At 53.5% G+C, this 23,841-nt stretch overlaps 17 non-coding genes and 3 pseudogenes across 17 annotated transcripts; all 20 read left to right on the top strand.

The window, feature by feature from the left end:
- The first annotated feature begins 545 nt into the window (after positions 1-545).
- LOC149245876 (5S ribosomal RNA) lies at positions 546-664 on the top strand. Its single transcript, XR_016268061.1, has one exon. It is a non-coding gene; the product is annotated as a 5S ribosomal RNA (ribosomal RNA).
- A 607-nt stretch (positions 665-1,271) lies between these two features.
- LOC149245875 (5S ribosomal RNA) lies at positions 1,272-1,390 on the top strand. Its single transcript, XR_016267506.1, has one exon. It is a non-coding gene; the product is annotated as a 5S ribosomal RNA (ribosomal RNA).
- Positions 1,391-1,997: 607 nt separating this feature from the next.
- Positions 1,998-2,116, top strand: LOC149245874 (5S ribosomal RNA). The gene has a single exon (XR_016268060.1). It is a non-coding gene; the product is annotated as a 5S ribosomal RNA (ribosomal RNA).
- A 604-nt stretch (positions 2,117-2,720) lies between these two features.
- On the top strand, positions 2,721-2,839 carry LOC149245873 (5S ribosomal RNA). The gene has a single exon (XR_016267500.1). It is a non-coding gene; the product is annotated as a 5S ribosomal RNA (ribosomal RNA).
- A 606-nt stretch (positions 2,840-3,445) lies between these two features.
- On the top strand, positions 3,446-3,564 carry LOC149245872 (5S ribosomal RNA). The gene has a single exon (XR_016268059.1). It is a non-coding gene; the product is annotated as a 5S ribosomal RNA (ribosomal RNA).
- A 605-nt stretch (positions 3,565-4,169) lies between these two features.
- Positions 4,170-4,288, top strand: LOC149245871 (5S ribosomal RNA). Its single transcript, XR_016267498.1, has one exon. It is a non-coding gene; the product is annotated as a 5S ribosomal RNA (ribosomal RNA).
- Positions 4,289-5,604: 1,316 nt separating this feature from the next.
- On the top strand, positions 5,605-5,723 carry LOC149245870 (5S ribosomal RNA). Its single transcript, XR_016267404.1, has one exon. It is a non-coding gene; the product is annotated as a 5S ribosomal RNA (ribosomal RNA).
- Positions 5,724-6,329: 606 nt separating this feature from the next.
- LOC149245869 (5S ribosomal RNA) lies at positions 6,330-6,448 on the top strand. The gene has a single exon (XR_016267453.1). It is a non-coding gene; the product is annotated as a 5S ribosomal RNA (ribosomal RNA).
- A 606-nt stretch (positions 6,449-7,054) lies between these two features.
- Positions 7,055-7,173, top strand: LOC149245868 (5S ribosomal RNA). Its single transcript, XR_016267413.1, has one exon. It is a non-coding gene; the product is annotated as a 5S ribosomal RNA (ribosomal RNA).
- A 604-nt stretch (positions 7,174-7,777) lies between these two features.
- LOC149245867 (5S ribosomal RNA) lies at positions 7,778-7,896 on the top strand (annotated as a pseudogene).
- Positions 7,897-8,500: 604 nt separating this feature from the next.
- On the top strand, positions 8,501-8,618 carry LOC149245866 (5S ribosomal RNA). The gene has a single exon (XR_016267537.1). It is a non-coding gene; the product is annotated as a 5S ribosomal RNA (ribosomal RNA).
- A 603-nt stretch (positions 8,619-9,221) lies between these two features.
- Positions 9,222-9,340, top strand: LOC149245865 (5S ribosomal RNA). The gene has a single exon (XR_016267489.1). It is a non-coding gene; the product is annotated as a 5S ribosomal RNA (ribosomal RNA).
- A 185-nt stretch (positions 9,341-9,525) lies between these two features.
- On the top strand, positions 9,526-9,644 carry LOC149245864 (5S ribosomal RNA). The gene has a single exon (XR_016267551.1). It is a non-coding gene; the product is annotated as a 5S ribosomal RNA (ribosomal RNA).
- Positions 9,645-10,250: 606 nt separating this feature from the next.
- LOC149245863 (5S ribosomal RNA) lies at positions 10,251-10,369 on the top strand. The gene has a single exon (XR_016267405.1). It is a non-coding gene; the product is annotated as a 5S ribosomal RNA (ribosomal RNA).
- Positions 10,370-10,973: 604 nt separating this feature from the next.
- Positions 10,974-11,092, top strand: LOC149245862 (5S ribosomal RNA). The gene has a single exon (XR_016268058.1). It is a non-coding gene; the product is annotated as a 5S ribosomal RNA (ribosomal RNA).
- A 606-nt stretch (positions 11,093-11,698) lies between these two features.
- LOC149245861 (5S ribosomal RNA) lies at positions 11,699-11,817 on the top strand. Its single transcript, XR_016267552.1, has one exon. It is a non-coding gene; the product is annotated as a 5S ribosomal RNA (ribosomal RNA).
- Positions 11,818-12,421: 604 nt separating this feature from the next.
- Positions 12,422-12,540, top strand: LOC149245860 (5S ribosomal RNA). The gene has a single exon (XR_016267530.1). It is a non-coding gene; the product is annotated as a 5S ribosomal RNA (ribosomal RNA).
- Positions 12,541-13,146: 606 nt separating this feature from the next.
- Positions 13,147-13,264, top strand: LOC149245859 (5S ribosomal RNA). The gene has a single exon (XR_016267536.1). It is a non-coding gene; the product is annotated as a 5S ribosomal RNA (ribosomal RNA).
- Positions 13,265-13,867: 603 nt separating this feature from the next.
- On the top strand, positions 13,868-13,986 carry LOC149245858 (5S ribosomal RNA; annotated as a pseudogene).
- Positions 13,987-14,590: 604 nt separating this feature from the next.
- LOC149245857 (5S ribosomal RNA) lies at positions 14,591-14,709 on the top strand (annotated as a pseudogene).
- Positions 14,710-23,841: the final 9,132 nt, after the last annotated feature.

Raw genomic sequence — 23,841 nt, 5'->3', positions numbered from 1 at the left:
ATCCCGCGAACGAAGAGATCGCTGGAGCATTAGGGGGGCAGGGGGGAGCGTAGCTGAGGGAAACGACGACTCGCTTTAAGACTGCTCCGAGGGAAATTCGAGAACAGGGTCTTTTCCCTGGTTGGAAGCCAGGGGCGGGATCACAGTGCAACGGCGGCGACGCATTTTGCGGCAGTGGGCGATGAATCTAGGACCGTTCGCAACGCCGCTGCGGATATGACACGAGGAGAGTGGGGTAAGAGGTGTGGATCATATGCACTTCCGTAGGAATTCGAATTCTGGAAGAACCGCGGATCGTTCGCGGAAAGGCCGCGCGCGCTCCACGGAGCGCCGCCGGTGGTCGCGGAACTTACGCCTTTTCCTTCTCTCTCTTCTTTTCATTTTCGCTCGTCCGTTCTTCCGCTGGCTCCACGCAGGGCGGGAGGCGCCGCCAAGTCGGGGAAGAGGGCGAGCCCCTGCGCCGAACCGTTTCGGATCGAGGGCCATGGATGGGCCCCATGGCTCGGCGGTCTCCCTTGAAGAGGGGGAGGGGGCGAGATCTTTGCGGGTGCGATCATACCAGCGTTAATGCACCGGATCCCATCAGAACTCCGCAGTTAAGCGCGCTTGGGCTAGAGTAGTACTGGGATGGGTGACCTCCCGGGAAGTCCTAGTGTTGCACCCTCCCCCCTCTTTTTTGCGCGGCGTTTTGCGACGTGGGGCTACTTATACAGTGATTTTATAATGGAATCCCGCGAATGAAGAGATCGCTGGAGCATTATGGGGGCGGGGGGAGCGTAGCCGAGGGAAACGGCGACTCGCTTTAAGACTGCTCCGAGGGAAATTCGAGAACGGGGTCTTTTGCCTGGTCGGAAGTCAGGGGCGGGATCACAGTGCAACGGCGGCGACGCATTTGCGGCAGTGGGCGATGAATCTAGGACCGTTCGCACCGCCGCTGCGGATATGACACGAGGAGAGTGGGGTAAGAGGTGTAGATCATATGCACTTCCGTAGGAATTCTAATCCTGGAAGAACCGCGGATCGTTCGCGGAAAGGCCGCGCGCGCTCCACGGACCGTCGTCGGTGGTCGCGGAACTTACGCCTTTTCCTTCTCTCTCTTCTTTAGATTTTCGCTCGTCCGTTCTTCCGCTGGCTCCCCGCGGGGCGGGAGGCGCCGCCGAGTCGGGGAAGAGGGCGAGCCCCTGCGCCGAACCGTTTCGGATCGAGGGCCGTGGACGGGCCCCGTGGCTCGGTGGTGTCCCTTGAAGAGGGGGAGGGGGCGAGATCTTTGCGGGTGCGATCATACTAGCGTTAATGCACCGGATCCCTTCAGAACTCTGTAGTTAAGCGCGCTAGGGCTAGAGTAGTACTGGGATGGGTGACCTCCCGGGAAGTCCTAGTGTTGCACCCTCCCCCCTCTTTTGCGCGGCGTTTTGCGACGTGGGGCTACTTGTATATCGATTTATAATGGGATCCCGCGAACGAAGAGGTCGCTGGAGCATTAGGGGGGGCAGGGGGGAGCGTAGCTGAGGGAAACGGCGACTCGCTTTAAGACTGCTCCGAGGGAAATTCGAGAACGGGGTCTTTTCCCTGGTCGGAAGTCAGGGGCGGGATCACAGTGCAACGGCGGCGACGCATTTTGCGGCAGTGGGCGATGAATCTAGGACCGTTCGCATCGCCGCTGGGGATATGACACGAGGAGAGTGGTGTAAGAGGTGTAGATCACATGCACTTCCGTAGGAATTAGAATCCTGGAAGAACCGCGGATCGTTCGCGGAAAGGCCGCGCGCGCTCCACGGAGCGTCGTCGGTGGTCGAGGAGCTTACGCCTTTTCCTTCTCTCTCTTCTTTACATTTTCGCTCGTCCGTTCTTCCGCTGGCTCCCCGCGGGGCGTGAGGCGCCGCCGAGTCGGGGAAGAGGGCGAGCCCCTGCGTCGAACCGATTCGGATCGAGGGCCATGGACGGGCCCCGTGGATCGGCGGTGTCCCTTGAAGAGGGGGAGGGGGCGAGATCTTTGCGGGTGCGATCATACCAGCGTTAATGCACCGGATCCCATCAGAACTCCGCAGTTAAGCGCGCTTGGGCTAGAGTAGTACTGGGATGGGTGACCTCCCGGGAAGTCCTAGTGTTGCACCCTCCCCCCTCTTTTTGCGTGGCGTTTTGCGACGTGGGGCTACTTGTATATCGATTTATAATGGGATCCCGCGAGCGAAGAGATCGCTGGAGCATTAGGGGGGCAGGGGGAGCGTAGCCGAGGGAAACGTCGACTCGCTTTAAGACTGCTCCGAGGGAAATTCGAGAATGGGGTCTTTTCCTGGTCGGAAGTCAGGGGCGTGATCACAGTGCAACGGCGGCGACGCATTTGCGGCAGTGGGCGATGAATCTAGGACCGTTCGCATCGCCGCTGCGGATATGACACGAGGAGAGTGGGGTAAGAGGTGTAGATCACATGAACTTCCGTAGGAATTCGAATCCTGGAAGAACCGCGGATCGTTCGCGGAAAGGCCGCGCGCACTCCACGGAGCGTCGTCGGTGGTCGAGGAGCTTACGCCTTTTCCTTCTCTCTCTTGTTTACATTTTCGCTCGTCCGTTCTTCCGCTGGCTCCCCGCGGGGCGGGAGGCGCCGCTGAGTCGGGGAAGAGGGCGAGCCCCTGTGCCGAACCGTTTCGGATCGAGGGCCGTGGACGGGCCCCGTGGCTCGGCGGTGTCCCTTGAAGAGGGGGAGGGGGCGAGATCTTTGCGGGTGCGATCATACCAAAGTTAACGCACCGGATCCCATCAGAACTCCGCAGTTAAGCGCGCTTGGGCTAGAGTAGTACTGGGATGGGTGACCTCCCGGGAAGTCCTAGTGTTGCACCCTCCCCCCTCTTTTTGCGCGGCGTTTTGCGACGTGGGGCTACTTGTATATCGATTTATAATGGGATCCCGCGAACGAAGAGGTCGCTGGAGCATTAGGGGGGCAGGGGGGAGCGTAGCTGAGGGAAACGGCGACTCACTTTAAGACTGTTCCGAGGGAAATTCGAGAACGGGGTCTTTTCCCTGGTCGGAAGTCAGGGGCGGGATCACAGTGCAACGGCGGCGACGCATTTGCGGCAGTGGGCGATGAATCTGGGACCGTTTGCATCGCCGCTGCGGATATGAGACGAGGAGAGTGGGGTAAGAGGTGTAGATCACATGCACTTCCGTAGGAATTCGAATCATGGAAGAACCGCGGATCGTTCGCGGAAAAGCCGCGCGCGCTCCACGGAGCGTCGTCGGTGGTCGAGGAGCTTACGCCTTTTCCTTCTCTCTCTTCTTTACATTTTCGCTCGTCCGTTCTTCCGCTGGCTCCCCGCGGGGCGTGAGGCGCCGCCGAGTCGGGGAAGAGGGCGAGCCCCTGCGTCGAACCGTTTCGGATCGAGGGCCGTGGACGGGCCCCGTGGATCGGCGGTGTCCCTTGAAGAGGGGGAGGGGGCGAGATCTTTGCGGGTGCGATCATACCAGCGTTAATGCACCGGATCCCATCAGAACTCCGCAGTTAAGCGCGCTTGGGCTAGAGTAGTACTGGGATGGGTGACCTCCCGGGAAGTCCTAGTGTTGCACCCTCCCCCCTCTTTTTGCGTGGCGTTTTGCGACGTGGGGCTACTTGTATATCGATTTATAATGGGATCCCGCGAACGAAGAGGTCGCTGGAGCATTAGGGGGGCAGGGGGGAGCGTAGCTGAGGGAAACGTCGACTCGCTTTAAGACTGCTCCGAGGGAAATTCGAGAATGGGGTCTTTTCCTGGTCGGAAGTCAGGGGCGTGATCACAGTGCAACGGCGGCGACGCATTTGCGGCAGTGGGAGATGAATCTAGGACCGTTCGCATCGCCGCTGCGGATATGACACGAGGAGAGTGGGGTAAGAGGTGTAGATCACATGAACTTCCGTAGGAATTCGAATCCTGGAAGAACCGCGGATCGTTCGCGGAAAGGCCGCGCGCACTCCACGGAGCGTCGTCGGTGGTCGAGGAGCTTACGCCTTTTCCTTCTCTCTCTTGTTTACATTTTCGCTCGTCCGTTCTTCCGCTGGCTCCCCGCGGGGCGGGAGGCGCCGCCGAGTCGGGGAAGAGGGCGAGCCCCTGTGCCGAACCGTTTCGGATCGAGGGCCGTGGACGGTCCCCGTGGCTCGGCGGTGTCCCTTGAAGAGGGGGAGGGGGCGAGATCTTTGCGGGTGCGATCATACCAAAGTTAACGCACCGGATCCCATCAGAACTCCGCAGTTAAGCGCGCTTGGGCTAGAGTAGTACTGGGATGGGTGACCTCCCGGGAAGTCCTAGTGTTGCACCCTCCCCCCTCTTTTTTGCGCGGCGTTTTGCGACGTGGGGCTACTTGTATATCGATTTATAATGGGATCCCGCGAACGAAGAGGTCGCTGGAGCATTAGGGGGGCAGGGGGGAGCGTAGCTGAGGGAAACAGCGACTCACTTTAAGACTGCTCCGAGGGAAATTCGAGAACGGGGTCTTTTCCCTGGTCGGAAGTCAGGGGCGGGATCACAGTGCAACGGCGGCGACGCATTTGCGGCAGTGGGCGATGAATCTGGGACCGTTTGCATCGCCGCTGCGGATATGAGACGAGGAGAGTGGGGTAAGAGGTGTAGATCACATGCACTTCCGTAGGAATTCGAATCATGGAAGAACCGTGGATCGTTCGCGGAAAGGCCGCGCGCGCTCCACGGAGCGTCGTCGGTGGTCGCGGAACTTACGCCTTTTCCTTCTCTCTCTTCTTTACATTTTCGCTCGGCCGTTCTTCCGCTGGCTCCCCGCGGGGCGGGAGGCGCCGCCGAGTCGGGGAAGAGGGCGTGCCCCTGCGCCGAACCGTTTCGGATCGAGGGCCGTGGACGGGCCCCGTGGCTCGGCGGTGTCCCTTGAAGAGGGGGAGGGGGCGAGATCTTTGCGGGTGCGATCATACCAGCGTTAATGCACCAGATCCCATCAGAACTCCACAGTTAAGCGCGCTTGGGATGGGTGACCTCCCGGGAAGTCCTAGTGTTGCACCCTGCCCCCTCTTTTTGCGCGGCGTTTTGCGACGTGGGGCTACTTGTATATCGATTTATAATGGGATCCCGCGAACGAAGAGGTCGCTGGAGCATTAGGGGGGCAGGGGGGAGCGTAGCTGAGGGAAACGACGACTCGCTTTAAGACTGCTCCGAGGGAAATTCGAGAACAGGGTCTTTTCCCTGGTTGGAAGCCAGGGGCGGGATCACAGTGCAACGGCGGCGACGCATTTGCGACAGTGGGCGATGAATCTAGGACCGTTCGCACCGCCACTGCGGATATGACACGAGGAGAGTGGGGTAAGAGGTGTAGATCATATGCACTTCCGTAGGAATTCGAATCCTGGAAGAACCGCGGATCGTTCGCGGAAAGGCCGCGCGCGCTCCACGGAGCGTCGTCGGTGGTCGCGGAACTTACGCCTTTTCCTTCTCTCTCTTCTTTACATTTTCGCTCGTCCGTTCTTCCGCTGGCTCCACGCAGGGCGGGAGGCGCCGCCGAGTCGGGGAAGAGGGCGAGCCCCTGCGCCGAACCGTTTCGGATCGAGGGCCGTGGACGGGCCCCATGGCTCGGCGGTGTCCCTTGAAGAGGGGGAGGGGGCGAGATCTTTGCGGGTGCGATTATACCAGCGTTAATGCACCGGATCCCATCAGAACTCCGCAGTTAAGCGCGCTTGGGCTAGAGTAGTACTGGGATGGGTGACCTCCCGGGAAGTCCTAGTGTTGCACCCTCCCCCCTCTTTTTGCGCGGCGTTTTGCGACGTGGGGCTACTTGTAGATCTATTTATAATGGGATCCCGCGAATGAAGAGGTCGCTGGAGCATTATGGGGGCAGGGGGGAGCGTAGCTGAGGGAAACGGCGACTCGCTTTAAGACTGCTCCGAGGGAAATTCGAGAACGGGGTCTTTTGCCTGGTCGGAAGTCAGGGGCGGGATCACAGTGCAACGGCGGCGACGCATTTGCGGCAGTGGGCGATGAATCTAGGACCGTTCGCACCGCCGCTGCGGATATGACACGAGGAGAGTGGGGTAAGAGGTGTAGATCATATGCACTTCCGTAGGAATTCTAATCCTGGAAGAACCGCGGATCGTTCGCGGAAAGGCCGCGCGCGCTCCACGGACCGTCGTCGGTGGTCGCGGAACTTACGCCTTTTCCTTCTCTCTCTTCTTTACATTTTCGCTCGTCCGTTCTTCCGCTGGCTCCCCGCGGGGCGGGAGGCGCCGCCGAGTCGGGGAAGAGGGCGAGCCCCTGCGCCGAACCGTTTCGGATCGAGGGCCGTGGACGGTCCCCGTGGCTCGTCGGTGTCCCTTGAAGAGGGGGAGGGGGCGAGATCTTTGCGGGTGTGATCATACCAGCGTTAATGCACCAGATCCCATCAGAACTCCGCAGTTAAGCGCGCTTGGGCTAGAGTAGTACTGGGATGGGTGACCTCCCGGGAAGTCCTAGTGTTGCACCCTCCCCCCTCTTTTTGTGCGGCGTTTTGCGACGTGGGGCTACTTGTATATCGATTTATAATGGGATCCCGCGAACGAAGAGGTCGCTGGAGCATTAGGGGGGCAGGGGGGAGCGTAGTTGAGGGAAACGGCGACTCGCTTTAGGACTGCTCCGAGGGAAATTCGAGAACGGGGTCTTTCTCCTGGTCGGAAGTCAGGGGCGGGATCACAGTGCAACGGCGGCGACACATTTGCGGCAGTGGGCGATGAATCTAGGACCATTCGCACCGCCGCTGCGGATATGACACGAGGAGATTGGGGTAAGAGGTGTAGATCATATGCACTTCCGTAGGAATTCGAATCCTGGAAGAACCGCGGATCGTTCGCGGAAAGGCCGCGCGCGCTCCACGGAGCGTCGTCGGTGGTCGCGGAACTTACGCCTTTTCCTTCTCTCTCTTCTTTAAATTTTCGCTCGTCCGTTCTTTCGCTGGCTCCCCCCGGGGCGGGAGGCGCCGCCGAGTCGGGGAAGAGGGCGAGCCCCTGCGCCGAACCGTTTCGGATCGAGGGCCGTGGACGGGCCCCGTGGCTCGGCGGTGTCCCTTGAAGAGGGGGAGGGGGCGAGATCTTTGCGGGTGCGATCATACTAGCGTTAATGCACCGGATCCCATCAGAACTCCGCAGTTAAGCGCGCTTGGGCTAGAGTAGTACTGGGATGGGTGACCTCCCGGGAAGTCCTAGTGTTGCACCCTCCCCCCTCTTTTGCGCGGCGTTTTGTGACGTGGGGCTACTTGTATATCGATTTATAATGGGATCCCGCGAACGAAGAGATCGCTGGAGCATTAGGGGGGCAGGGGGAGCGTAGCTGAGGGAAACGGCGACTCGCTTTAAGACTGCTCCGAGGGAAATTCGAGAACGGGGTCTTTTCCCTGGTCGGAAGTCAGGGGCAGGATCACAGTGCAACGGCGGCGACGCATTTGCGGCAGTGGGCGATGAATCTAGGACCGTTCGCATCGCCGCTGCGGATATGACACGAGGAGAGTGGGGTAAGAGGTGTAGATCATATGCACTTCCGTAGGAATTCGAATTCTGGAAGAACCGCGGATCGTTCGCGGAAAGGCCGCGCGCGCTCCACAGAGCGTCGTCCCTGGTCGCGGAACTTACGCCTTTTCCTTCTCTCTCTTCTTTTCATTTTCGTTCCTCCGTTCTTCCGCTGGCTCCCCACGGGGCGGGAGGCACCGCCGAGTCGGGGAAGAGGGCGAGCCCCTGCGCCGAACCGTTTCGGATCGAGGGCCGTGGACGGGCCCAGTGGCTCGGCGGTGTCCCTTGAAGAGGGGGAGGGGGCGAGATTTTTGCGGGTGCGATTATACCAGCGTTAATGCACCGGATCCCATCAAAACTCCGCAGTTAAGCGTGCTTGGGCTAGAGTAGTACTGGGATGCGTGACCTCCCGGGAAGTCCTAGTGTTGCACCCTCCCCCCTCTTTTGCGCGGCGTTTTGCAACGTGGGGCTACTTTTATATCGATTTATAATGGGATCCCGCGAACGAAGAGATCGTTGGAGCGTTAGGGGGGCAGGGGGAGCGTAGGTGAGGGAAACAGCGACTCACTTTAAGACTGCTCCGAGGGAAATTCGAGAACGGGGCCTTTTCCCTGGTCGGAAGTTAGGGGCGGGATCACAGTGCAACAGCGGCGACGCATTTGTGGCAGTGGGAGATGAATCTAGGATCGTTCGCATCACCGCTGCGGATATGACACGAGGAGAGTGGGGTAAGAGGTGTAGATCATATGCACTTCCGTAGGAATTCGAATTCTGGAAGAACCGCGGATCGTTCGCAGAAAGGCCGCGCGCGCTCCACAGAGCGTCGTCGGTGGTCGTTGAACTTATGCCTTTTCCTTCTCTCTCTTCTTTTCATTTTCGCTCGTCTGTTCTTCCGCTGGCTCCCCGCAGGTCGGGAGGCGCCGCCGAGTCGGGGAAGAGGGCGAGCCCCTACGCCGAACCGTTTCGGATCGAGGGCTGTGGACGGGCCCTGTGGCTCGGCGATGTCCCTTGAAGAGGAGGAGGGTGCGAGATCTTTGCGGGTGCGATCATACCAGCGTTAATGCATCGGATCCCATCAGAACTCCGCAGTTAAGCGTGCTTGGGCTAGAGTAGTACTGGGATGGGTGACCTCCCGGAAGTCCTAGTGTTGCACCCTCCCCCCTCTTTTGCGCGGCGTTTGGGACGTGGGGCTACTTATATATCGATTTATAATGGGATCCCGCGAACGAAGAGATCGTTGGAGCATTAGGGGGGCAGGGGGAGCGTAGCTGAGGGAAACGACGACTCGCTTTAAGACTGCTCCGAGGGAAATTCGAGAACGGGGCCTTTTCCCTGGTCGGAAGTCAGGGGCGGGATCATAGTGCAACGGCGGCGACGCATTTGCGGCAGTGGGCGCTGAATCTAGGACCGTTCGCATCACCGCTGCGGATATGACACGAGGAGAGTGGGGTAAGAGGTGTAGATCATATGCACTTCCGTGGGAATTCAAATTCTGGAAGAACCGTAAATCGTTTGCGGAAAGGCCGCGCGCGCTCCACGGAGCGTCATCGGTGGTCGCGGAACTTACGCCTTTTCCTTCTCTCTCTTCTTTACATTTTCGCTCGTCTGTTCTTCCGCTGGCTCCCCGCGGGGTAGGAGGCACCGCCAAGTCGGGGAAGAGGGCGAGCCCCTGCGTCAAACCGTTTCGGATCGAGGGCCGTGGACGGGCCCCGTGGCTCGACGGTGTTCCTTGAAGAGGGGGAGGGGGCGAGATCTTTGCGGGTGCGATCATACCAGTGTTAATGCACTAGATCCCATCAGAACTCCACAGTTAAGCGCGCTTGGGCTAGAGTAGTACTGGGATGGGTGACCTCCCGGGAAGTCCTAGTGTTGCACCCTCCTTCTCTCTCTTCTTTTCATTTTTGCTCGTCCGTTCTTCCGCTGGCTCCCCGCGGGGCTGGAGGCGCCGCCGAGTCGGGGAAGAGGGCGAGCCCCTGCGCCGAACCGTTTCGGATCGAGGGCCGCGGACAGGCCCTGTGGCTCGGCGGTGTCCGTTGAAGAGGGGGAGGGGGCGAGATCTTTGCGGGTGCGATCATACCAGCGTTAATGCACCGGATCCCATCAGAACTCCGCAATGAAGCGCACTTGGGCTAGAGTAGTACTGGGATGGGTGACCTCTCGGGAAGTCCTAGTGTTGCACCCTCCCCCACCTTTGCGCGGCGTTTTGCGACGTGGGGCTACTTGTATATCGATTTATAATGGTATCCCGCGAACGAAGAGATCGCTGGAGCATTAGGGGGGCAGGGGGAGAGTCGCTGAGGGAAACGACGACTCGCTTTAAGACTGCTCCGAGGGAAATTCGAGAACGGGGTCTTTTCCCTGGTCGGAAGTCAGGGGCAGGATCACAGTGCAACGACGGCGACGCATTTGCGGCACTGGGCGATGAATCTAGGACAGTTCGCATCACCGCTGCGTATATGACACGAGGAGAGTGGGGTAAGAGGTGTAGATCATCATATGTACTTCCGTAGGAATTCGAATTCTGTAAGAACACTGGATCGTTCGCAGAAAGGCCGCGCGCGCTCCACGGAACGTCGTCGGCGGTTGCGGAACTTACGCCTTTTCCTTCTCTCTCTTCTTTTCATTTTCGCTCGTCCGTTCTTCCGCTGGCTCCCCGCGGGGCGGGAGGCGCCGCCGAGTCGGGGAAGAGGGCGAGCCCCTGCGCCGAACCGTTTCGGATCGAGGGTCGTGGACGGGCCCCGTGGCTCGTCGGTGTCCCTTGAAGAGGGGGAGGGGTTGAGATCTTTGCGGGTGCGATCATACCAGCGTTAATGCACCGGATCCCATCAGAACTCCGCAGTTAAGTGCGCTTGGGCTAGAGTAGTACTGGGATGGGTGACCTCCCGGGAAGTCCTAGTGTTGCACCCTCCCCCCTCTTTTGCGCGGCGTTCTGCGACGTGGGGCTACTTGTATATCGAGTTATAATTAGATCTCGCGAACGAAGGGATCGCTGGGGCATTAGGGGGGCAGGGGGAGCGTAGGTGAGGGAAACGGCGACTCGCTTTAAGACTGCTCCGAGGGAAATTCGAGAATGGGGTCTTTTCCCTGGTCGGAAGTCAGGGGCAGGATCACAGTGCAACGACGGCGACGCATTTGCGGCAGTGGGCGATGAATCTAGGACCGTTCGCATCACCGCTGCGGATATGACACGAGGAGAGTGGGGTAAGAGGTGTAGATCATATGCACTTTCGTAGGAATTCGAATTCTGGAAGAACCGCGGATCGTTCGCGGAAAGGCCGCGCGCGCTCCACGGAGCGTCGTCGGCGGTCGCGGAACTTACACCTTTTCTTTCTCTCTCTTGTTTTCATTTTCGCTCGTCCGTTCTTCCGCTGGCTCCCCGCGGGGCTGGAGGCACCACCGAGTCGGGGAAGAGGGTGAGCCCCTGCGCCGAACCGTTTCGGATTGAGGGCCGCGGACAGGCCCCGTGGCTCAGCAGTGTTCCTTGAAGAGGGGGAGGGGGCGAGATCTTTGCGGGTGCGATCATACCAGCGTTAATGCACCGGATCCCATCAGAACTCCGCAGTTAAGCGCGCTTGGGCTAGAGTAGTACTGGGATGGGTGACCTCCCGGGAAGTCCTAGTGTTGCACCCTCCCCCCTCTTTTGCGCGGCGTTTTGCAACGTGGGGCTACTTGTATATCAATTTATAATGGGATCCCGCGAACGAAGAGATCGCTGGAGCATTAGGGGGGCAGGGGGAGCGTAGCTGAGGGAAACGGCGACTCGCTTTAAGACTGCTCTGAGGGAAATTCGAGAAAGGGGCCTTTTCCCTGGTCGCAAGTCAGGGGCGGGATCACAGTGCAACTGCGGTGACGCATTTGCGGCAGTGGGCGATGAATCTAGGACCGTTCGCATCACTGCCACGGATATGACACGAGGAGAGTGGGGTAAGAGGTGTAGATCATTATATGCACTTCCGTAGGAATTCGAATTTTGGAAGAACCGCAGATCGTTCGCGGAAAGGCCGTGTGCGCTCCACAGAGCGTCGTCGGTGGTCGCGGAACTTACGCCTTTTCCTTCTCTCTCTTCTTTTCATTTTCGTTCATCCGTTCTTCTGCTGGCTCCCCGTGGGGTGGGAGGCGCTGCCGAGTTGGGGAAGAGGGCGAGCCCTGCGCCGAACTGTTTCGGATCGAGGGCCGTGGACAGGCCCAGTGGCTCGGCGGTGTCCCTTGAAGAGGGGGAGGGGGCGAGATCTTTGCGGGTGCGATTATACCAGCGTTAATGCACCGGATCCCATCAGAACTCCGCAGTTAAGCGTGCTTGGGCTAGAGTAGTACTGGGATGGGTGACCTCCTTGGAAGTCCTAGTGTTACACCCTCCCCCCTCTTTTGCGCGGCGTTTTGCAACGTGGGGCTAATTGTATATCGATTTATGATGGGATCTCGCGAACGAAGAGATCGCTGGAGCATTAGGGGGGCAGGGGGAGCATAGCTGAGGGAAATGGCGACTCGCTTTAATACTGCTCCGAGGGAAATTCGAGAACGGGGCCTTTTCCCTGGTCGGAAGTCAGGGGCGGGATCACAGTGCAACGACGGCGATGCATTTGCGACAGTGGGAGATGAATCTAGGACCGTTCGCATCACCGCTGCGGATATGACACGAGGAGAGTGGGGTAAGAGGTGTAGATCATATGCACTTCTGTAGGAATTCGAATTCTGGAAGAACCGCAGATCGTTTGCGAAAAGGCCGCGCGCGCTCCACGGAGCGTTGTCGGCGGTCGCGGAACTTACGCCTTTTCCTTCTCTCTCTTCTTTTCATTTTCGCTCGTCCGTTCTTCCACTGGCTCCACGCGGGGCTGGAGGTTCCGCCGAGTCGGGGAAGAGGGCGAGCCCCTGCGCCGAACCGTTTCGGATCGAGGGCCGCGGACGGGCCCCGTGGCTCGGCGGTGTCCCTTGAAGAGGGGGAGGGGGCGAGATCTTTGCGGGTGCGATCATACCAGCGTTAATGCACTGGATCCCATCAGAACTCCGCAGTTAAGCGCGCTTGGGCTAGAGTAGTACTGGGATGCGTGACCTCCCGGGAAATCCTAGTGTTGCACCCTCCCCCCTCTTTTGCGCGGCGTTTTGCGACGTGGGGCTACTTGTATATCGATTTATAATGGGATCCTGCGAACGAAGAGATCGTTGGAGCATTAGGGGGGCAGGGGGAGCGTAGCTGAGGGAAACGGCGACTCGCTTTAAGACTGCTCCGAGGGAAATTCGAGAAAGGGGCCTTTTCCTTGGTTGGAAGTCAGGGGCGGGATCACAGTGCGATGACGGCGACGCATTTGCGGCAGTGGGCGATGAATCTAGGACCGTTCGCGTCACCGCTGCGAATATGACACGAGGAGAGTGGCGTAAGAGGTGTAGATCATTATATGCACTTCCGTAGGAATTTGAATTCTGGAAGAACCGCGGATCGTTCGCGGAAAGGCCGCGCGCGCTCCACGGAGCGTCGTCGGTGGTCGTTGAACTTATGCCTTTTCCTTCTCTCTCTTCTTTTCATTTTCGCTCGTCTGTTCTTCCGTGGCTCCCCGCAGGTCGGGAGGCGCCGCCGAGTCGGGGAAGAGGGCGAGCCCCTACGCCGAACCGTTTCGGATCAAGGGCTGTGGACGGGCCCTGTGGCTCGACGATGTCCCTTGAAGAGGGGGAGGGGGCGAGATCTTTGCGGGTGCGATCATACCAGCGTTAATGCATCGGATCCCATCAGAACTCCGCAGTTAAGCGTGCTTGGGCTAGAGTAGTACTGGGATGGGTGACCTCCCGGAAGTCCTAGTGTTGCACCCTCCCCCCTCTTTTGCGCGGCGTTTGGGACGTGGGGCTACTTATATATCGATTTATAATGGGATCCCGCGAACGAAGAGATCGTTGGAGCATTAGGGGGGCAGGGGGAGCGTAGCTGAGGGAAACGACGACTCGCTTTAAGACTGCTCCGAGGGAAATTCGAGAACGGGGCCTTTTCCCTGGTCGGAAGTCAGGGGCGGGATCATAGTGCAACGGCGGCGACGCATTTGCGGCAGTGGGCGCTGAATCTAGGACCGTTCGCATCACCGCTGCGGATATGACACGAGGAGAGTGGGGTAAGAGGTGTAGATCATATGCACTTCCGTGGGAATTCAAATTCTGGAAGAACCGTAAATCGTTTGCGGAAAGGCCGCGCGCGCTCCACGGAGCGTCATCGGTGGTCCCGGAACTTACGCCTTTTCCTTCTCTCTCTTCTTTACATTTTCGCTCGTCTGTTCTTCCGCTGGCTCCCCGCGGGGTAGGAGGCACCGCCAAGTCGGGGAAGAGGGCGAGCCCCTGCGTCAAACCGTTTCGGATCGAGGGCCGTGGACGGGCCCCGTGGCTCGACGGTGTTCCTTGAAGAGGGGGAGGGGGCGAGATCTTTGCGGGTGCGATCATACCAGTGTTAATGCACTAGATCCCATCAAAACTCCACAGTTAAGCGCGCTTGGGCTAGAGTAGTACTGGGATGGGTGACCTCCCGGGAAGTCCTAGTGTTGCACCCTCCCCTCTCTTTTGCGCGGCGTTTTGCGACGTGGGGCTACTTGTATATCGATTTATAATGGGATCCCGCGAACGAAGAGATTGCTGGAGCATTAGGGGGGCAGGGGGAGCGTAGCTGAGGGAAACGACGACTCGCTTTAAGACTGCTCCGAGGGAAATTCGAGAACGGGGCCTTTTCCCTGGTCGGAAGTCAGGGGCGGGATCACATTGCAACGGCGGCGACGCATTTGCGGCAGTGGGCGATGAATCTAGGACCGTTCGCATCACCGCTGCGGATATGACACGAGGAGAGTGGGGTAAGAGGTGTGGATCATATGCACTTCCGTAGGAATTCGAATTCTGGAAGAACCGCGGATCGTTCGCGGAAAGGCCGCGCGCGCTCCACGGAGCGTCGCCGGTGGTCGCGGAACTTACGCCTTTTCCTTCTCTCTCTTCTTTTCATTTTCGCTCGTCCGTTCTTCCGCTGGCTCCCTGCGGGGCGGGAGGCGCCGCCGAGTCGGGGAAGAGGGCGAGCCCCTGCGCCGAACCGTTTCGGATCGAGGGCCGTGGACGGGCCCCGTGGCTCGGCGGTGTCCCTTGAAGAGGGGGAGGGGGGGAGATCTTTGTGGGTGCGATCATACCAGCTTTAATGCACCAGATCCCATCAGAACTCCGCGGTTAAGCGCGCTTTGGCTAGAGTAGTACTGGGATAGGTGACCTCCTGGGAAGTCCTAGTGTTGCACCCTCCCCCCTCTTTTGCGCGGCGTTTTGCGACGTGGGGCTACTTATATATCGATTTATAATGGGATCCCGCGAACGAAGAGATCGCTGGAGCATTGGGGGGGACAAAAGTCATTTTTGGTCATTAGGTCCAGGGATTGCTCAATTTGGTCTTTAAATATGTTTAGTAAAGCCATGCATGGCCAGAGGGATGCTCTTGCAACGTAATGATCCGCAGAGTTTCACCATCATATTGACAAACTTCGACTATTCTTCAAAACTCTGTTTTGAAGAAAAGTCAAATAGTGTCATTTGTGACAAAATTTTCGAAAAAGAGTCGACAATTGATTACTTCAGGTGCAGTCATGGTTTCTGTGGCCAAAGTTCTCTGTCATGCAATCCCTGCGAAAAGTGTCGAAAATTTCATCATTTGAGCCCGAAATTCAGAGAAAAGGTGAAAATCAGGGTTATATTAAAGTCAGTGAAAGGTGTTGAACAAGACATTAGAAAAGTGGGTTTTAAAAAAAGTTAATTTAAAAATATGACCTCCAAGCCTATATACACAAATATCATCATAAAACAAGTTCATTGTGCAAGCAAAGCATTGGAGGAAGGTTGCAAGGTCGTGAGTTGAAGGTTGGAGCGATTTGGAGCAGCTTGGAGGCAGTTTCACAGAGCGCGGCGCATATACTCAGGGGTGCGGTGCACTCACTGGGCGCGGCGCACACAGAGCCTGCCCGTAGTTCAAACTTTACACAGGCGCGACGCATACCCAGCGCGCGGTGCACTGGGCTTTGCGCACAGCGCACAGGGGTAAAACTCCCAGGAACCATCTATTTCACCCAAAAAAATTTGTGGAGCTCATCCAATTGAAAGGTAGGAAACCTACCTCCACTTGTGCATCAAATTTGAAAGAGATATGATGGTTTTATGATTATAATCAAATGCAAAATTTTTTATAAAACAAACACAAGAAGACATCAAGAAAACCATGATGCTAGGGTTTGTGCTACAGTGATATTGCTGCTAAGGTGTTTTTCCTACCCTACCCCTATTACTCATTCCCCTATGCCATTTTCCCCATAATCACTACCCTAACACTATTAAAATCATACTCCCTTTCCCCCTCCTCCTATTGCTCAAAAAACCCAAACCCTACCTTGCCAACAACACAAACACTACCCTATCAAAATACCCCAAAACCCCTTGTATATCCCTAAATAAAATTTTCCTATAAACCCCTATTCCCATTATATTATCCCCCATCCTAATGCTCCCTTTTTAATTGTCCCCTTGGTGGCAGATTGTCAAAGCAACTACCAGCTTCATTTAAATCAAAGGGCAGCCTAAATTCAGTTTACAAAACAACAGTTATGGCATCCGAGGTTTCATCAGAATATGAGGAGGAGACCCACAGTGATACAGCTTCAGGAGAACAGGCCCCCAGGAGACATCACCGGAGTGGCAAACATGTTAGAGATGAGCCAAACACCCTCACTGAGTTGCAGGCATGCCCTCTTGCTATGTCATGTTTCCAGCACTTAGCATGTTTTGAATTTTGTCAGAGGGTGGCAAATGTAAGAGTTCATCATGAGTTGGCCCGTTTTTTTGCACTTCACCTACATGGAGGACAGTCTATATTAGCTGGGGTCACTTTCACATTGACACCCAAAACCATATCAGTGGCAACAGGCATACCAAACATTGGAGAACAGTGGCATAAGAAGAAGAAGGTGGAGAGGCATCATTATGAGCCTTACATTAAGGCCAGTTGTTTGAGTCAGCTCACGAGAGTTTTCCCGTTCAGATTTTTGAGAGATGAGTATGCTCTGCTCATGAAACTGATCATGAAATACTTCAGTTGTGAGGGGAGGTTTTCTCGCCTTTATGCCTATCACATCAGGTTGCTCATGCACTTTACCAGGGTGCGAATGATGAACCTCCCATTTTTCATCTGCGGGAACATAGAGAGGATGAAAAATTTCATGCAGCGCAAGACCCCTCGACAACAGCTCAACAGTGTTTATCACTTTGCTCTGATCCAGATTTTGGTGGACCATCAGTTGGGATTGCAGGGTATTGCTTGGGAGGACTTCATCTCCCGTGACTTCTTCAGCGCTCCACAGGTAGTATCAGAGGCATAACATGAGATAGGTGGCCCATCTCATCAGTATGAGCGACATGAGACTACTACTATGCCAGTATACATCACCTATCAGAGAGGCAGTAGACCCTTATTTGCAGCAGCAAAGCGAGTGTTATCTCCACCCAGGGTGGAAGGGGCCTCGCTTCTGACATTAGCATCACATGAGCAGGGCAGGGGTAAGGAGCCAGTGCAGGAGGAAGGGCCATCAGGTGAATGAGAGATCGAATTCGTTCTCCTCCACGATGATGAGACAAATGCAGAACCAACAAATGCAGAGCTTACAGAGATCATCTAGGAGCAGCAATCAGTGATTGAGTCCTTATCCCTTGACTTGGAGAGGGCCAAGTGGAACATGAAGTACCTGGAGCAGAGAAACAAGCAGCTTGAGGACCAGCGGGCGATCATGGAGCTGCAAAACATTCGTGAGCATCACCAAGCTGCTCAAAGAAGAAGGGTTGAGCTCACATCTTTGGAGCAAGAAATCAATGAGGATCGGGAGGCCAAACTTGAGAGGGTCAACATGCATTTGGAGAGGCTGCTGGATAAGGCCGACCAGGACCTTGCTCTACTGAGACACATGGCTTTCCATTACAGGGTGCGAAACATGAGTGCACAGGCCCGAATAAGGAGTTTGAAAGCGAAATTGAGGAAAGCAACAAGAAAGGCAAAAGAGGCAAAGGAGCAAGATCGGCTTCGAATCTTGGCTGAGGCTTCATTGGCCCATCATAACACCCTGTTACACAGTAATTTGTCACCGTTTGTCACCGTCCCTGTTACCCCTCTCCTACACCTTGGAGGACTCATTCCGGGACTTGTGAGAAGTGACAAGACTTGAAACCACTTGCATCATTCCCCTCTGAATATGAGCATCACATGCCCTGAAGACATCTCCTGCAGCTTGCCCATAAAAATAGCCCTTTTTGCATTAGCACGGGTTCACTATGTACTGCCCGCGCCAATGGGGAAAATCCTCCAAAGAGAGCGCGCCAGTTGGCGCTCTGTCACAGAGTCGCAATCGCGCCAACCTACTTGGGCAAAGTTTTTAACAAATCAACTTCCGAAAGTTCTCTCCAACTCATTCACCAACTGAGTCTATGTTAGGCGAGGATGGTTTGGCTTCGAATCTCTTTGAATGGGAAGTAGTTTGCCACCCTTCAATGGAAGTTTCCAAGTGATAATGCCAAATCCATGATTAATGTGATTGATCTTATCTTTCCCTCCTTCATCTATAAAAGCTTGTCTCCATACCTTGAGCAAGCTAGTAGTAATGGTAGTGGTAATGTTGATGCTGTAAGGAAGATATCAAGAGATCAAGAAGAGTTGCAAGAGCTTTCCTTGTGTCCATAAGGCTTAATCTAAGTAAGGAGATCTTGTTACCAAAGAGAGAGAGAGGCTTGTTCCCCATCCCCTCATGCTTTGCAAGACTTGTGTAGCTGAGCACCCAGCCAAAGGAGGACTCAACGTTAGAACATTGGTTGTATTCTCTTTTGTTGATTATTAATAATAGATGACTACTATTATGGTTCCACTCTCATTTGTCTTTGTAATGGTTAATGGGATTTATGTCCTTTCTGACTGATGTATAATTGCATTTACTAGATTTTACGCTTGTTTTCGTGTTGTTCTTTGCATGTGCAGGTATCCTATCACGAAGATCGTGCGGATCGTGACCGGCCAAAGAAAAGGAACAAAGGCGACATCTCTTCGACGAACACTAGCGTTGGAATCCAAGTAGGTTCTCACCATCTACTTTGTATTTGCAATTAGGAACTTGCGTGATAGCATTGTGTGATTGTTGCTAGACCCGGTCTGGGCTAGTAGGGATCGTCTCTGTCCGCAGAGAGGATTTACCTCCCCAACAATTTGGCGACTCAGCTGGGGAGAGTCGATGCCTCCTGCGCCGTTGTCGTCCCCTCCTAGTTTTCATCCACCAGTTGCATCTCCCCCACCACAGATCAACTACGTGGCCACCTATCCCATGCCTGGATCCAGTGATGCCGCCGTCGTGGATAGTGTCCTGGAGGCATTGGGTCCCGATTTCCAAGATGTGACCCTTCCATCGGGAATGGCACTCTTGGACGCCTCGACTTCCTGTTCATTATGATGAAGTTTGGATGGAGCATAGTTCCTTTCCGATGTCAAGCTCCTTAAAGAATGAAACTAGGTTTGGTGGAGCATAGTTCCTTTCCGGTGTCAAGCTCCTTAAAAAATGAAACTAGGTTTGGTGGAGCATAGTTCCTAATCTTGTGTCAAGCTCCTTAAAAAATGAAACTAGGTCTGGTGGAGCATAGTTCGTTTTCCTATGTCAAGCTCCTTACAAAAATGAAACTAGGTCTGGCGGAGCATAGTTCGTTTTCCTATGTCAAGCTCCTTAAAAGATGCAACGAGGTTTGTCCGAGGATAGTTTTGATCTTATGTCGACCTCGTTAAAAAATAAAACAAGGGTTATGAGGATACTTCTTTTACTGTGTCAACCTCATTAAAAAATGAAACAACCCCTTTTCCCAATTGAGTCTTTGATTAAGATCTCGTAAAATCCAAGTCGAGTCTTTCCAAGATCTCGAAAGTGAACCTTCATTCCATCCACTGTGTTGAATGTAATGAAGCTTGGGGGGCATGTACCTCGTTTTGCTTCATTATGCTGGGGGCATGCGAACTTATAACAAGCATAGTTTTTCGTTTCAAGCTTGTGTAAACATGAAACAGAATCCAAGCAGAGTTCTCCATGGTTCAAACTTGTGTAAAAATGAACCCATACCCGATTTACATCTCGTGATTGCCATTTTTATCTGCTGAATTCTGCTAGATGAGCCTTGGTTGTTTCATTCCATCGCCACCATCTCTTTGGCTGATCGTATGCTCTCACTTGGTTGTTTATCCTTTCCTGAGGAACCGCAGCGATGAGTGGTTTTATTAGCCAGCCTCTTGACCATTACATGTTTTGAGCAGTTCCACCATTTCTGGAACCAGTTGCTCCCTTTTATACCACTCATTCCTCTAGGACGAGTCACCTTTAAGCTCTTTTCTGACTCGTAAAATGTGAAAAGATTGCCGAGTATTTTTCCCTTTTTGACTCGTTAAAGAGAATAAAAATGGAGGTCTGCTTTTAGCTCTTTTCTGATCGTTTAAAGATGAAACGATTGCCGAGTTCCCTCTTGACTCGTTAAATGAAAATAAGAGGCGGTCGTCTTTAAACTCTTTTCCGACCATGTAAAAATGAAAAGATCGTCGGACCCTTGTCGTTTCCGGTTCGTAAATGGTTACGAAACGACGTGATGTTGATCGCTTTTCTACTTTTTTGGATCGATGTCACTATAATTGAAAAGTACTCCTCGATCGTAATGGTCGGGCGGTTCTTTCGAGCATTGTTTTATACTTTTTCGGGCTCGGGAGACACAACTTTACGAAAAAGGACCCCCCTAGAGTTTTTCTTTTTGTTGTCTTTTCAGACTCTCTAAATAAGAAAAGACGCTGAGTTTTTCCTTTGTCAGACTCGTTAAAACTTAATGACATCGGATTCTATCGTAATGACGCTCACAAGCATATGCTATCCCCATCAAGCTTGTTAAAAATAACTGGGGTACTCGCCAGAAATGGTGGGGAAAATGGATCCATACTTGTCATCGTGTCGGCAGTATGTCGCTCTTGAACATGGCACTCGTCTGCATTCGTGTCGGGGTGGGGACATCTCATCTTGTTTTACACTAGCCTCCATGGGTTTGGGTTATCCTATTTGGCCTCTCATCTGCTCATTGCCTTGTCATCATGACCCTTGCTCATTTGATGTCAAATACTGCCAAATCCACTGTCGTGCCGCTGATATGTTCAAGAGAAGTTGACCTCTGCAGAATTACAACCTCCCTCTGATACCTCACATAATTTTGCATCACCACAACATCTTTCCTCTGTCTCGTGTCAATGATGTGGGAAACATTATGGCCCACCTTTGATCAAGGTCACTTCTTGTCGACTTCAGCTCCTTATCCAGGTAGCTGATCTAGAGACTCCCTACCGGTGCCTTGGAGCCTGCATGCCTCAATGGCAGGTTCTTCGTGTTTGACGAGAGGTTTTCATCATTGGCCTCCGATCGAATGATTCTACGGGTGTTCGATGCCAGCTCATTGATTCGCACGCCGTAGATTGTACCTATAGTACCTTGAGGGCCATTGTCATTATTGGTGGTACCTCTCGCATCTGTTAACAGTTTTCATCATTGACTGGTAATCAGACGATGTTCATGCATGTTCGACTTCAACTCATATATATTCACATGCTTGAACTTGTACTCTGTTCGGGTCGAGATGGAGCGCAAGACCCTGGGTTTTGTATTTTAGAATCCAGGCTGCGATTTGTGGCTTATTATGATTGCATGACTCATTCACTGGATGGCTGCGACCATGCCTGAGTCTACTTTTCGATCCTCTCTGGATGGCTGCGTCCATGCCTTGGATCTAGATTATTATATACTCTGTTATGGATGGCTGCACCCATACCACTTATATCATGTACTTGAGATATCAGTTGTACTTCTTTACGCAGGTTCTCTGGCAGCCGTGTTTCAGTCACGCATGTTCTTGTAAAGCACTTCACCCCTCTCTCTCCCTCGGGCCTCATGCTTTAGGGGGCATCTGTTACACAGTAATTTGTCACCGTTTGTCACCGTCCCTGTTACCCCTCTCCTACACCTTGGAGGACTCATTCCGGGACTTGTGAGAAGTGACAAGACTTGAAACCACTTGCATCATTCCCCTCTGAATATGAGCATCACATGCCCTGAAGACATCTCCTGTAGCTTGCCCATAAAAATAGCCCTTTTTGCATTAGCGCGGGTTCACTATGTACTGCCCGCGCCAATGGGGAAAATCCTCCAAAGAGAGCGCGCCAGTTGGCGCTCTGTCATAGAGTCGCAATCGCGCCAACCTACTTGGGCAAAGTTTTTAACAAATCAACTTCCGAAAGTTCTCTCCAACTCATTCACCAACTGAGTCTATGTTAGGCGAGGATGATTTGGCTTCGAATCTCTTTGAATGGGAAGTAGTTTGCCACCCTTCAATGGAAGTTTCCAAGTGATAATGCCAAATCCAAGATTAATGTGATTGAGCTTATCTTTCCCTCCTTCATCTATAAAAGCTTGTCTCCATACCTTGAGCAAGCTAGTAGTAATGGTAGTGGTAATGTTGATGCTGTAAGGAAGATATCAAGAGATCAAGAAGAGTTGCAAGAGCTTTCCTTGTGTCCATAAGGCTTAATCTAAGTAAGGAGATCTTGTTACCAAAGAGAGAGAGAGGCTTGTTCCCCATCCCCTCATGCTTTGCAAGACTTGTGTAGCTGAGCACCCAGCCAAAGGAGGACTCAACGTCAGAACATTGGTTGTATTCTCTTTTGTTGATTATTAATAATAGATGACTACTATTATGGTTCCACTCTCATTTGTCTTTGTAATGGTTAATGGGAGTTATGTCTTTTCTGACTGATGTATAATTGCATTTACTAGATTTTACGCTTGTTTTTGTGTTGTTCTTTGCATGTGTAGGTATCCTATCACGGAGATCGTGCGGATCGTGACCGGCCAAAGCAAAGGAACGAAGGCGACATCTCTTCGACGAACACTAGCGTTGGAATCCAAGTAGGTTCTCACCATCTACTTTGTATTTGCAATTATGAACTTGCGTGATAGCATTGTGTGATTGTTGCTAGACCCGGTCTGGGCTAGTAGGGATCGTCTCTGTCTGCAGAGAGGATTTACCTCCACAACACGCCCCATAGGGAACCTCCAGCCCAAATTTCAGAAAATTTGGGGAATTTTTGGTCACTTCACAAATTTTTGGGCAAAAAACAGGGTTTTTCTCCCTGTGTGGCGCGGCACTAAAATTCTAGAGCCCCAAATGAGGAATCGTTTGCATTTTTGGATTCAGCATGGAAAATCACGACTACTGGTGTCCAGACAAGAAATTTTGGCAAGGTATGAGTGTTACCGGGAAAAGTGTCTATTTAGAACTGCTCTATCCCACTAAGGTGTGACAGCTGCCTTAGAAACAAACAGAGAAAAACTACTTTTGTATTTCCTTTATGAATTATAAATAGAGAGGAATAGAAAGAACCAACCTGTGTCTTGCGCTAATCCTTTGATCCAATCCCTCTCTTCTTTGATAGTCTCCAGCTACCTGCTCCCCTACTTGCACAGCTTCACAAAGTACCTATAAGATCACAGAAGAAGAGCACTATACAAAGACATGGATCTATATTCATAAATAACTTAGGATCAGATTTAAGTTAACCATACAAAATGTAACAAGCATCAATGATACAAAAGCATGGAGGAAAACTCAAATAGTCTTTATTGATAAACAAGAAAAGATCCAGGAGGAGTTACAACCAGTGGTTCCGACCCAGCATCAACCTCCCAGCAAAGAAGCCCCTCTTCACCTCAAACAAAGCATAAATCACCCAACAATTTGATGTTTTGTCTCTAGAAACCAATAGCAATTCCTTACAATATGCAAAATTCCAGCCCCTGGATCTCTGGGATGAGGGATCCATATATAGATATCTGTAAGGAGGATGAGTCAGCTTGTGATTTGATTAGTGTCTTCTCTCTGTCAGTTCTTGCTTCCACTTGGAGACTGAAGGCCTCTTACTCATCCTTGGTCGAATTCAGTGAGGCAAGTGTCACAGGAGAAGATTCTGGAAGCTTCCATTGTCTCTCCACCTCGCGGAATGACACTGCCATTTGTCATTTCTCGCCCATCGCACCCCACAGAAGGGACTTTTGAAATGCAACGCACCCTCACAGTGTATTTAGGTGCAATGCAATGCACTTAGCCAGTGGAGCAGCTGAAATGATCCTGTTTTGACCAATTCTGAGCAGTTTCTGGTGGAGAACTTCTGGGAGAAGCTGTAATCTGTTGACCTTGTTCCTTTAGGGGTTAGAACAACACTTTTAGGGACTTAGGAGCCCTTGGTTTATGGACATTTCATGCTTGGAGTTGTAGGGCACAAAAATGTCTATAAC

This window comes from Pinus tabuliformis, chromosome 7, assembly GCF_031772625.1.
Source record: "Pinus tabuliformis cultivar Carrire ecotype Pingquan chromosome 7, CPIR1, whole genome shotgun sequence".
NCBI classification, from domain to species: Eukaryota; Viridiplantae; Streptophyta; class Pinopsida; order Pinales; family Pinaceae; genus Pinus; species Pinus tabuliformis.
This window is presented reverse-complemented; position numbering and strand designations above follow the sequence as displayed.